General features: G+C 36.9%; 1 protein-coding gene across 10 annotated transcripts in view; it reads right to left on the bottom strand.

Moving 5' to 3' along the window:
• The window catches only part of SGCG (sarcoglycan gamma), a 129,283-nt gene that overhangs the window by 48,632 nt on the left and 67,788 nt on the right, over nucleotides 1-12,863 (bottom strand). The window lies entirely within an intron of this gene.

The raw sequence follows: 12,863 nt of genomic DNA, 5'->3' as shown, positions 1-12,863 counted from the left end.
TTATTTCCCCTCCAAATATTTTTGGGTTACTCTCCATATAAGCAAAGAAGAAGAGATACATCACAGGCCACTGATGATATATCAATAACCTGTTCATCTAATGAATTACGCCCATCACTGAAAAAAGTTGCAACTTTAAGAGACTGTAATTATTTTCAAATGCGGTATGTTCTCTCCAATGAGACTAAACATATGTTTTTTATATATAATGCAAATAATATGTTTAGCTATCCTTCAAAGAAAAGCTGTAGCTGTTTTCTTTTAACAGGTTTGAAGAGGGACAAAGAGAGAAACAAGCTTTGCTTGAATTCCATAAGGTAAAAAATACTCATGTCAGCAGTTCACTGCACTGGCAATTCGTCCTCAGCACGGATTTATTTCAGGAAACAGGCTTTTAGAACAGCAATTTATAGAATCTGTTATTCAGTGTCAAATATTTAACTGCTCTGAAACACATAATGTACTGACTTTTCTCAGTGGAAGTGGATACAACTTTGAAATTCTAGACCATGGCAAAGCTTTTAAAAAGTATATACTGATATCTCATGAGGCAATGATGAGCCCCTTATAGCTTTCATAATCACAGTTCTCAGGCTTAGTGATTTAGAAATATGTTTTTTCCAGTGAAGACTATGGACAGTTTTTTTTCTAACCTGTAATACAAAACAAAGATCACTTCAACATCATAAATATATAAAGGTTTTAAGATAAACACTTTTGAAAAAATATGACATGAAATATCAGGATATTCTAAAGAAATAACACTATCAAATGGGTCTCATTTAATTAACTAAATTTAGGATCTCATTATAGCTCTGATCCCATGTCTTTTCTCATCTGGTGAAAGTACATTATATTAACCATCAGGTTTAAACACAGTTTGCATATTTTTCTTGGAATATAAGGAACTAAATAAACAGTCTATTATAGAGTAAGTATAAAAATGATACTAAGATTTAAGAAGGCAGAGGAAGAAGTAGCAATTGATTCTTGCTTAGAAGCAGATTGGGGAAAATTAGAAAACCCCTGGGTGGGTCTCTATCCTGCCTTCGGCTTTGCCAGGAATAAATTCTTAGTAGAGGCAAAAAAACTATAATTGATTTTGAAAAAGAAGATTATTCCATTTACTTGGCATACTCTTTCCAATGGATTCAGGTTTTTCAACTATTATTCTAAAAACGCTATATAGACAAAGGAATGTCGTTGACATCAAGAATAATTTGCCATGTCACAAAACTTAGCACTTCAACTTGTAAGTTCTTATTCTTCAGCAAATCCAGTCATATCACTCAGGATTATTTTGTATAAGTATGTTCTCAAGTATGTCCTATTTTCTTCATCAAATATTTAAGCATGGACACAAAGCTCATATTCTCACATATTTGAATAAGAGCCTCATTATCCATTCTCATTGACCACTTGGCAAGTGCAAAAACATATGGAAATTTAGACTTGGGTTACTTGCGTAAGTGACTATCTGTGATGACAAACAGATAAACTCTGTAACATGCATGAGAACAACAAAAACGTGGATTTCATATAATGAACCTCACTTCTATTACCATTGTGACTGTAAACAATTATTATTTTTTTAGCACCATGATATTTGAGCACCTCAAGATTTCAAAAGTACTGAGTTATGCAGTACTGTGAGATGGGGAAATTCTATTATCTCCTGTTTATAATTGGCAAATTGAAGTTACATGGAATATAAAAGAGAGGGATTTAGGATAAACAATTACGCTAATGCACTGAGATCCAATGACAGGTTCCATAAAAGGAGGAGTATAATAGTTGCACATAATGTTCTCTCAGCAACCACTATGCTTCTTACATTACCATTTAGGAGAAGCCAGATATTATTTCCTGAGTATTGTGACTCCCTCAGTGAGGAACAACCTTGATGCTTTCAGTTTCAAGGATCTGATTCTGTTCCTATTCTAATTGTTGAATATAAATATTTCTTTTGACTGTAGGAAAGGGTCCAAATATCAGTTAGACATGAACTTTTATGCAGTTATACAATCAGCTATTGTTTAGGGGGGAAAAAAAAAAAGATTCATTAAACATAGAGGATGTATGGCCAGTCTGGATTCTTGTTATCCTGATGCTGATGCTTGAGTGTGCTTGGCCCTGAGTTGTAACACGTTGTTGTGCATATAACCCCGAGATCAGTATTTTCCAATCAGTCAAAGCTCCTAGTGAGGCAGAGACCGAACTGTATAGAAGAGGAGGATGAAATGGTCTCTCTGTAGACACTAAGCAGATTTTGCTATTGCTGCAAGAAGTTTACTGGCATGGGAACTACTGGCAGCTGCCAAACCCTTGTGCACCAAAGATGCAATTTAGCATTAATGTTCACAAAGGTATGACCAGTCTTCATTTCAAAACTGCTAGCTGTATTCTAATTGGAGTAACAGGATGTCTTCAACTGCAGAAGAAGCATTTTTCATCATTTGAAAATGCTTTTGAGGAGGTAAGTGCTTGTAAAAACAGAGACAAGGCCTTCCACAAGGAATTCAAGCTCTTCGTGTGGGTTCAAGCCTCATAAAAGCTCAACAAAAGGTTCTTTGACTCAGAAATCATGGTCTAAAGGATATTTGAGAGCTATTCAGCAAATCTTCTACATAGGGATACTCCAAACCACCTGAAACAAGTAGCTACCACTACCAGAATCCCAGGCAAGATTCATTGTGCTGTGGAGCATCTGGATGGAAGGACTATCTTGGATGAGTTATCATTCTCTTAGGTTCTAGACACAACAAATGTAAAATATTTTTCCTTTGAAAAAAGTAGTTCCATTCTCCACAAAGCCAGCAGAGAATTGCAGTATGTCCACAAACTGTGGAGAGGTCCTTAAGTTTCTTTCAGAGGGCTATGGAAGGACCAAAAAGTTCCAAAAGCCATACTGATGGGTCTGGTGGTATGGCTGCCATCTTTTGGCTATGAGTATCTATGCTGAGGAAAATATAGGGAAGACTGGATAAAGCAAGTTTGACAGGATTGGTGTAGCTAGTGTTAAAGAGCTGTCTTCTTAAAACAAGATGCAAGACCTTTCCCTTTTTCACCTGTTGTCACAGTGGGACCAGGAAAGTCACTTGGAAAGAGAGGCACATTGCTGTGGGACTACTAAGAGTGGAAGCAAGCAGCTGTAGCTGTAGGGTGCTTGCACTCACAGTGACTTGCTCTCAGGCAGCTGAGCCTCCTGCTGTTTGTGGCTTATGGAGTCAAAAGAACATCAGATGATATATTTGGGATTTATCACCCAAGTCAATATAATAATGTAGATGTCTGCTGCTGTAGGCATATGGTCCTTAGAAATTAGGATGAGGACAAGGAAGATTCATTCAGTTTATGATGAGTATTTCTAATCATCTAAATTCAGTCAATAACTGTAGCTTGTGCATTTTATGCCAACATAAAAACTGATCAACATGGGGGCTTCCTATATTGGATCAACAACTGTTCTTATATCACCACTGTTTCTGCACCTTCTCATGTTAGGCAACTCCAGTCCTCAGACTCCTCTTAAAAATGGAAATTAAACATCTGGTCTATGTATCAGCTAGTAGCTGCACAGGAAGATGTGTATTTTCCTCTTTTGGGGAGAGAACAAATGCTGGAAAGACAGGCATATCCATATGTTAGCATGGTTCCAGCAATGAAGTCTCTAAATTTATTCAAACATTCAATTTGCATTGAACTAGCTCCTGACTCAGGAGTTAATAGCATGTTTGATTTGGAATACCTGCTACCTCAATATTCAAATTTTCCAAATAGTAGAAGCCTACACATGCTGTAATTGCTGATTGGAACCAATAATGATATTAACTTCAGACTAGATAGGATGCAGCATTTCCACTAAGATGACATCTTTTCTTACTCACAGGATACTTACATCCTACTTTTAGGCCAGCCTAGGGAAAGACTTTGGTAAGTTCAGACCAAGGCATCATTTGTTGTGCCCCAAAGCTAGTTCAATTAATGGCTTTACAGATCCGGCTTTCACTGCAGTACTTCTTGCAGCAACTACTATTTAGAGAACTTGCTTTGCAAACAAGAGCATACTGTTTCATTGAGATAATAGGGCTGTGGGTTGAGATTGTTAAAGAGCAATCAGCAAAACAGGATTGGTAATGAATCTGATGAAACCCTCTGTTTGACTTACAATATCTATTTTGGAGCTAAGTACGTGCTTGGTATAATAACAGTACTGACGCTTCATCTCATTTTCTGTTGCAAGGACTCTATTTCCTGGGCTCAGACAGAGAAGGTTATCAGACTCCTCTACTTAGGCGACAGCAGAGTCTTTTCTGTCAAAGACATTGGTCAAATCAGAGCCGTAGCAGCAGCAAGCACTCCTGATATAGAAGTAGGTCTCAGCTGGCTTTAGGGCTGGACACAGACTAAAACACTCTTTGCGGATATGACTAGAAAGTGGGTAGGTAATATTCCACGATACAGAAAAGTAGACGGCAGCCTTGAATGCAACAGGTTTGCAAGGAAATATCTATGAAAGATGCAAATTCATCACACCATTACCATCTGTTTAGATGAGATTTCTTTCTTAAGACAGGATTAATATTTAAGATGCATACTTCCAAGAAATTTTCAGCTCCTCTTTGTCCTGATGTATAAAATAACAGACTTTCTTAAATAAAGATATTAATTACAACATGTATTATTAAAGAGGAAAAAATAGCTTCTCAAAACAGCTTTAGTTACAGCTTTGTTTCCTTGTTTGGCAAAGGACCAAATTCTGTATCTGTTTCTGTGCTGCACAGACAGACATCTCAAAGCTGGATAATACTCTGCTAATAAAAATACCATTACATCTGGCATTACAACTTCTGTGACTGATTTACTCAAGATTAGAAAAATGCACTGCTTCTCCCACTGTTATAAGTATTTGTTCAGGATTTGAGTTTTAATAAATTGGCTAATTAATTTCGTTGTATTAACATTTATAGTTAAGCAACGTAGTTAAATAATGGAATTAAATATTTTTCTTTGATTTGTAGAAGTTGTCAAAAGGAGTTTCTGCTGAACAACAGTGCATAATGTTTATTTCTTGAATTACTGTGAGGAATCAGGGATATTTGCATGGTGTATATGATAACACAGACTATGTATTTATTCAATATTGTAAATCCTGTCATTTGTACTAGGGAACATTTCATATTATGGTTTCAGTGCTCTATGCCTTTTGTAAGCACCCAGTGACAAGCATCTCAATCCTGACAGAATTTACTGTCTAAATAGTCAAGATGACAAAAATGTGAGATGGAAAAAGGATGAAGAGATGTTGCAGCCCTCACAAAGCACTGCTGAGGACGTCTACAGCTCTGTGTGAAAAAGAATGACCTAAATACTTTATGTTTTGCATCTATCAAGCAAATTTATTTTAAAATGATATGATCATATTAAAAGTCAACCACTGCAGTATATTGCGGTGAAAACCAGATCATCTTAAGTAACAATCCAACCTCATTTTGAATTACCCAGCCTTTCTCTCATCTTAGTATTACTGATTAAATAAGGTCTAAAAGCAGAGTTTTGGTCATGTCTGCCAAATGCTATCACAACCATATTTTTATTCATGGTACAAATATTTATAGTGACCACAGAAATTTTACACATAAAAATTTAATCACCTACTATGACAATTCTCTAGTGACATTATTGATAAGTGCATTTTTCTAAGTCTTATCAAGCAAAATGGAAAACACTTTTTCAAGTTTCCCTAGAGGACATCACAGCAAGCTCTACTCTAGCACTGAAAATAACATTGTCTTTAAAACAATGGCATAAATATATTCTATACATCAACAAGTTGATAGCTGAACATGTATTTGTATAAATTAATTATACAATATACCTAAAAATATAACATCAATGACAAAGAAATGAAATACGAAGTTGGAAAGGGTGAGAGCTATTTGCAGTTCTTGCCATGTTACAATTCAGAATTGTTGACAATTTCCAATCCATGCCCTAGTCTGTAGGTAGGACCTGATCCCACATTTTCAAAGACAGTACACTTTTTGTTTGGTTAAAGATGAAACAAGAATATTTTGAAAACTAAAAGTGTTTTGCACTCATGTAATAAATTTTTCAATATAAAAAGTCAGGAGAAAGTTTTAGGGGAATTCACATATTTCCCAGCACAGGTAATTGAGGAGTTTTTACTCAATTGCATTTTCATTCTTTATTATTATTATTACACTTCCATAAATTACATTTTCCCCACAACTTTCTGTATACAGAAATGTATATTTGAAAAAGTTCAGTATGCAGTTGGTAGAGCTATATATTAGACAATTTAAGTATAGAGAAACATGAGTTCTTATAGTCATTTTGTCTGAGCAGATACTGAGGCACAGATAGCTTTTAACTGGAAGAAATTTTAAAAGCTGAAAAATAAATATCTTAAAATATATGAGACCATTGTAAGATGTACAGAGAATACATAAGAAGTTGTCACATGCATGCTTACTGAAAAGGAAGGAGGACAACTGTTAGAACAAAAAACGAACAAATAAAACAGGTGATGGAGGGGGTTTGTGTCATTAAGGAGGTAAAGGCATGAAGATATGACATGGAACTGTGGAAGGCCTTTGAGGAATCAAGAACATAAAGATTTTCCATTTAGTTCTGTGTCCAGGGTAGGTAGGTTTCTTAAGGTGAAGGACTAACAGTAGGAAAAAACATGCTAGATAAAAAGGAATGGAAGAAATCACAGGAGTGGTCATGTGCTTCTAGAATTCACAGGCTTGGGGATTTGTAAAAACAGTTGTAAGGCTACTAGTAAGATATTTATTAAATATTTCAAAGTCTTTGAAGACCTGTAAAAGATCATAGAAACCACTGGATTTCTTGTTAGTTTACATCAAGGCAAACAAAAATGGTGGTACAGCTTAGACATAGGCTGTTGTATGATTTCTTTTGAGGAGTGATACATTCCGTTCTGACTCTGCATGTCTTCTACATACTGGTACTCTATGAAAAGCCTATATGGAAACACAGGTTCTGTGTGGGGTAAGAAAGAACCAATAAAACAGCAAAACTCCAAAGGTATAAGTCAATATTAATACTCCTGCGAGCAGCCAGATCTCTACATTTTGGAAGAATGGATTTTTAAGCTTGGACTAATATTATGAGAGGTTGAATCTGTTCAATGGGAAACTGCTTGTTACTTAATATTTATAGTATTTGTATTTATTATATAGCATTTATATTGTCCTTTCCTAATCTTATTACGCTCACAGGTCTCAATCTGGATGGAGGCCCTGTTGTGGTGGATGTTGCAGGAACAAACACAAGGTATTCATTAGCTGCAACACAACAGACAAGACATGAACTGGAACATGACATACGAACCATGTAAACAACGTATATTGGGCAGCCATTGTCTGAGAACAGTGGTGACTTTTCTGTCTCACTGATTTCCACCAGAGCTTGGCAGGCTCAGGTCATTCCAGTGTCAGTCTCAGAACTGATGCCTCCTCAGTGTCCCACATGGAAAAGTGGCAGTTGAGGAACTCCGCCCAAGGTTTCTGACCAGACGGCTGGATTTCTTACACAAATATATATGCAATTATTTGTGTATGGAACACAGAAATAGGAATTAAACCCAAGTTGTTAAATTTCTCCATATTGTGGTTATTTCAATAGGCTGGGCTTGACTCTGGGTACTAAACTGCAGAATAGGCACACGACAGTGTGCCCCCATCACCCATGCCGGCACCCCTAGGGAATGTGGCTTTGGAGCAGGAGAGGGACAGCAGCACTGCCATGAGCACTTGGGCACCTGGGAAGTCCCTGGGTCCCACATTATGGAAATGCTGATTTGTTGTCGTCAGTGTCCTCAACCTCAACCATTCTCTGTCAACTTACGTTATTCTAAGAAATGCAGCAGTAGATTTTTTCTGAGTATGTGAATTTTGGTAAAAGTGTTGTTGAGTATATGATGATCTAAAGATACATAAAAAATCTCTAGGGTGATTTAACTTCTTTTATGAAGTCAGGTAATAGCACTAGAAAAAACAGAATGAGTTTTATGGACAGAGAACTTTTTCAGGTCACTCTTGAAGTACACAAATTGTAAAATTCTCCAGGTCTCTGACTCATCATTCCTATTTCCTACAGGACAACAGCTCTCCTGGCTCTTGGGAGCAAAAATATACACCAAAACCCCAGGAAAACATGCAGCTGAATGTTAAAAAGTTACTGATTGTGTCAAGGCTCAGAAAATAAGACGGTAGTCAGATCATAAGACCAGAACATCTGGTTTTCCTTTGGCAGATTTGCCAAAAGCAGCTTTGTTTAAGTTTCCACATAGAACGTAAAACTAGGAAAGCAGAATGAGAAGCCCTTATGAGCTCACTGGTCCAAAGTTCTTAAACTTGCATGCACATCATAATCGCACTGTGTTTAGGCTTTTAAACTCTTTATCACTATAAATTATTCCAACAACAGCAAAGATATTGATATTTTTTTTCATTTAAACAAGCACTCTTTCACACTCTTTTACATACATGATTTGATTCATAAAATAATCCAGGTTAACCAAATGCTATAAGAAAATATATGTATGTAAGCATATATCATGGTACTGAGAAGTCTGACTTACCTTGATAACAGATTTTCTGCAATAAGTATCACAATATCTTTCTTTTCAGCTATTACTTTTTGCATTAAATATTTAAATATACACGATCTGATAGAGACAATGGGAATAAATGTGGCCTAGTTGGAGGCACATTTTATTTAACTTAATAGAAAAATGGCAAAATACAGCTGTTCGGGATTATTCAGAGTAGAAACTGGAATATTGCTATTCCGACATGAAAATATTTTAGTAAAATTTAGGATAAGAATATGTGAATAATTAAATAAATATTTCATTTGAGTATTTACAAATGTAACAATTTCAAATGGCAACCAATTCCATGAAGCATACACTGTTAACGATAAAATGCATGGAAAGGCTGTACAAGTTCATTAGTTTATGTCTTTGCGGTGAAGGAGAACTCTTGCTGTGAAAGAGTGTTCTTTACTGTACATTTTTATTGCTGTCTAGTCTGGTTTTAAATGTTGCAAATGATTGGGCATCTCCAATTTAACAAGGCATGCTATTACACAGTCTGGTAAGTCTCACTGTCAGAAAGTATTACTTGATTTTCAGTTAAAATTTTGCTTTCTTTATTCACCACATTCATAGTTTCATATTTTTCATACTTCCTTAAGTAAGCCCATTCCACCTTTGGTGCCAGAATTTTTCATGTGCTTACATAGTTGTTTATGTTAGTTTCTAATTATAAAAACGATATAATATTTATAGATCTAGATGGGTATAATTATCAGCCTACTCATCACAGAATCACAGAATGTTAGAGATTGGAAGTGACCTCAAAAGATCATCTAGTCCAATCTTTAAGATTATATATTGTTAAGTTTTCGACATTTTCTTATACAATTAAATATAAATCAACTAGGATTGCCTTATGGAAAACAATTAAAAAATTTTAATACTGTGTCTATATTAATTATTGTCCATGAGAACTCATGAAGATTAACAGAGTGATGCCTGCGATAAAAGTTTCTGGGAACAGGTATATGGGTAGAGCACTCACTAATTACAAGTAAGCCAAAAGAAAAAAAATTGCTCCAAACAGTATTTGGAAAACCCTATTTGTATATGTTTGTCCAACTGTAGCAACTGTCCTATTTATTCCAGCACCAGAAACAGCTGTGCATAAAAGAGAAACTGCAAGTAAAGACGACTGTCTAGCCTAAATGTGCAGCGACCTTCCCAATTTTCATTGCCTATGTCTTTATGTCCAGCTGAAGTGCAGGCACAAGAGCAGGTTAAACATTCAAGGCCAGGCTGGACAGGGCCCTAAGCAACCTGATCTAGTTGAAGATGTCCCTGCTCATTGCAGGGCGGTTGGACTAGACAGGCTTTAAAGGTCCCTTTCAACCCAAACTATTCTATGATTCTATGATTTGTGGTGTTTTTAGGAAGGACATGCTTAGAATACACATTGACAGACTGGATATTGTGTTCGTGGTCCTCCATGTACCAAGTTCATTCTTGTCATGATAAGGGGATCCACAGGCTATTCTAAGACTTAGTATTAGGGCTTGACTTTTCTCTTGTTAGTTACTCAAACCCAAGTAAGGTCCAACATGCATGGCAGAACATGGGATTGAGTGCAGATTCAAATCATGTTTGACTGACAGTGCATCTAAAACTAGAACAACCTGTCTGCCTCCTACTCACACTGTGTTTACAATCGTTTGTCAGAGAATAACCTTCATGCCAAACTCTGGACTGGAGAAAGGCAACTAGTTATCCTGGGAAACACCCCTGTTTCATGACTGCCTGTCCTAATCAACATGAAACAGGACAATTGCCTTGACCTTTCTCATCCCAGGAGACCGTGACAGCTGTGGTGTCCATGGACAAGATGCTGGCCTTCGTTGCTGCCAGGAGTCACTGCTGGCTCATGCCCATCTCGCTGCCCACCAATGCCCAGGGTCTTCTCTATAGAGCTGCCCCCAGCCAGGCAGAATCAGCCTGTGCTGGTGCCATGGGCTCTTCCTTTCCAGGAGCAGGATTGGCCTTTGTCCTCGAATTTCATAAGGATGGACCATTCCTCCAGCCTCTCTAGGCTCCTCTAATGTCAGGCCAAGCTTTTACAAGTATTGAATGGCATACCCTAATTGGTATAATCTGCAAAGACTTGGTAAGCATTCTGTCACCTCTTCTAAGTCACTGATAAATTTGTTAAAAAGGACCGGACCCAGGACAGACCCCTGTAACACTTATTACTGGCCTCCATGTAGAGTACAACACATTAGTAACTACCTTCTGAACTGGATCACCCAGCCATTTTTTTTTTTACTTGTCTGGTTGTCCACCACTCACAGCTGTAACATTCTAACTAGGGCACAAGAACATTTGTAGGAGACTGTCAAAAGTCTTGCTAAGGCACGGTAAATGGTATCTTGTGCCCTCTCATTGCCTACAAATCCAGACATTTTATCATAGAAGGTAATCACATTGGTCAGGCATCATTCACCCTTGGTAAATCCATGATGACTGTTCTCCATCACCCTGTTCTCCTTCTTGGACCTTGAAATGTCTTCCAAGAGGAATTGCTCCATCATTTTCCCAGGGACTGAAGTGAGGCTGAGAAGCCCATAATTTACTCGACTCTCCTTTTGGCCTCTTTGAAGACAAGTGCAACACTTGCGTCCCCCCAGTCACTGAGGATCTCCCCAGTCTCCATAACATTCCAAACATGGCAGAGGGTGACTTTGCAAGAGAATCAGACAGTTCCTTTTTCACCCATGGATGCAGCCCACCTTGTAGACCTTGTTGTCCCTTTTAAGTCTTAACTAAAGCTAAGTTTTTGCTTTCCTGACACAGGAAGCCTGACATTTCCTGGCTCAGACAATGTTTCCAACTTCTTTGTAGCCTGTCCTTGCTTCCAACTCTTCTATTCTGCTTTTTCCATTGTCCAGTATACACACCCAGAAGTTATCCCTGACACCCTCTAGAAATCTTCAGTGCCACCACCCTGCCATGTTTGTCCTCTCAGCAGGTGTCAGGGATGTTAAAAGATCCACTCTTTCAGACCTACCAAACCCTATATGACATCCTAATGCTGATGAAGCCATAAATCCCTTAAGATTCTCGGTTTCTACACTCTTAGGAATAGCAGTCCCCTTTAGTTCTCAGAAAGCCTCAATACATTAAAAACAAAATCTGAAATAACGCAAAATTTTGATATGTTTTGGCCAGGGAAGAAACCCAACCCCCTTTTTTTTTTTTTTCCCCCCAAACTTTCTAATTTTCGTAAAAAACTAATTCTACTTTTTGAATTACTCTGTTTCATCTTATTCACCAAGCTCAGGGCATAGTTATTTCATCCCGTTTTCTCTAAAACAGCTGAACATAATGAATGAACAGCTTTCTTCTCTCACCCCCACAAAAACTTGAGAGCCCATTCCTCCAGACTCTTGGAGAGAAAAAAGAAAAAATGAGGCATATCTGATACCTGCAAATCAATCTACACAATTTGAGAACACTCATATGTTACGTAACTGGGGTAGTATGAGAAAAGAAATATATTTTCTGTTCAGGTTGCTCCCTTTTAGTCTAGATTTTCTGAAATGACACTAAATTCTGCTCAATTTAGTCATGTTCAATTAATGCTGAAGGCCTGTTAAACAATGGAGTTTAGGAAATCTTAGGAATCTTTCATCATCCTTCCAAATTTCTACAAGGAGATTAAAATCCATTTGTCTTGCAACATGTCTATATCCAGTTCACGTTCTCCTTTATCAGTTTAGCTTGTTTGCTAGTATTCATCACACTGTCTATTTGGGTTGAGACAGAAGAAATGTGCACGGATTAATTCTATGCCAGATCTTGCTAAAAATCTGTTCATAGTTCATTATTATTAATCTGGATCTATGAACAGACATAGCATGTGATTTTTGTATACTGCAAGTGACTATTTAATGAAAGACTTAAGGATGCTTTACAGAAAAAACCCCACATCATCCTATAAAATAAACTTTAAGGTCTAAATAACAATTTTTTCAGCTTTGAGTGGGCTCATGAAAAGGGTTGTGCTATAGTACTATGCTGATCGATCACTAAAGCCCCAGAAACCCTATGCACTACACTGCAAAACTATTTTTCTAATAAAAATGCATACTAAAATACTTCTATAAATTTTCTTTGAGCATAAAATCTCTTCAGAATTGTATTATAAAAATATCTCTAAAAATCTTTATAATGTTTTTGCTAAATATATTTATCAGCCTTAGAAAGAATGCAACTTGTT

This window comes from Patagioenas fasciata, chromosome 1 (assembly GCF_037038585.1).
Source record: "Patagioenas fasciata isolate bPatFas1 chromosome 1, bPatFas1.hap1, whole genome shotgun sequence".
Lineage (NCBI taxonomy): Eukaryota > Metazoa > Chordata > Aves > Columbiformes > Columbidae > Patagioenas > Patagioenas fasciata.
The sequence above is the reverse complement of the archived record's forward strand: the minus strand, read 5'-3'. Positions and strand labels throughout refer to the sequence as shown.